Raw genomic sequence first — 1,512 nt, 5'->3', positions numbered from 1 at the left:
GCTGAATCTGGTGCCCTGGATTTCTTCATGCCACTTAACTACCTTTCTTTTCTTAATTCTCTTAATGAGCACTGGGAAAAATATTGCTTTGCAACTAAGTAACTATCAAATTCTTGAAGTTCTCAGACTGAGTTGTTTACTGCAGTAAAACTTTTTGGAAAGAGTTCCCACAGGCCCTCTTGTACCACAGCTAGATAACCAAGAAGTTTTTATCTACAAGGACAGTAAAACTGTAACTTCAGAGGGTGATTCCATGTGACATTCTGGAGTTATCAGCAGTTCACATTAAGACTGTCATTAATGAATTGTTCATATTCATTTTGAAACTGTCAATGTTGTTACTCATTTGTAAAATGAAAGTGCATTGGGACATTTTGTTTCTAGTTTTCATGGGAAAGAATTCAGCTTCTTTCTCTTTGCAGTAGGGACAATTATGCTGAAATGAACAGCATGCTTCTTTATCTTATGGTAGACTCACTACTGTTTAAACTATCTGTTTATCATGTGGTAGATTTTCTACTCAGAAGAGCAAAAAAGAGATAGCAATAGTAACATTGCTAGTGGTGGCGGTTAGTAGCAATAGAAAATATTGAAAATAATTTAAAATTAGCAATAGAAAAAACTGCTAATAGTTTGGATCTCATTCTTCTGCCTGAACATCTCTACATTACGTGTTCAGTTTTGAGACCTGACATGGGATCTGTCCCAGTAATCAAGTTTTCTGAAGCCGTTACTTTTCTCCAGAAAGTAAGCAGAAGACACTTGCTGTTATTTCTCAACAGCTGAAGAAGGCATGGCTCTAATAGGGGTAGTTAGAATTACAGGGTCTATAGCAGAAGGTATTAGGATTTTCTAGGAAAAACCTAAGTTTTCTTATGAGACTGTCTTCAGCCTCCCTTCTTTTCTTTTGCAAGTCTATAATGCTCTACGACAACAGATGTTTATAGGTGTCCTTCCCATTCACAAGGAAATTGTACACTCAAGTTTACAAGTTCCCTTTCTTAATTAAACCAGGTCACTTGCTGCTGGCAGTTCTAACATTTATCAGGGACAAGCAGGAACTGTCACTGTTTTCAACATTGTGGAAGACTTCTAAGTGATGCCTTTCTGTTTATTTCAAAAGTCCTTGGCTCAAAGTTACATATTGGCTTGAGTGAGCCACCTGCAAGGTTTCTGCAGGCAAGGGGGTGACCTTCAGGTGTAGCCGCAAATTTGAGATTGGAATCTGGTGTCCCCTAGCCTGATCTGGAATGAAAAAAGAATAAAGGATAGCAAAGCAACAGACAGATGGTCCAGACAATTTTATAAAATAGACTAGAGCAGTTACACTGTTGTAGGTTGATTTGAAGAGGAACCTGGAAAATACCTGCATATGGAGAACCAAAGTTAATGCAACGTTTTCTGTAATCTGTCTGTTCAGTGTGGAACTAAGTGGCTTCGGTGTTAGACTGGTGTGTGACAGAAAAGCATATTACTGTTTGTTTGTGTTATGCAATTGTGTTGTGTAATAAC

Source organism: Chaetura pelagica, unplaced genomic scaffold (assembly GCF_000747805.2).
Source record: "Chaetura pelagica isolate M959 unplaced genomic scaffold, ChaPel_1.0 scaffold176, whole genome shotgun sequence".
NCBI lineage: Eukaryota > Metazoa > Chordata > Aves > Apodiformes > Apodidae > Chaetura > Chaetura pelagica.
Note: the sequence above shows the minus strand (reverse complement) of the source record.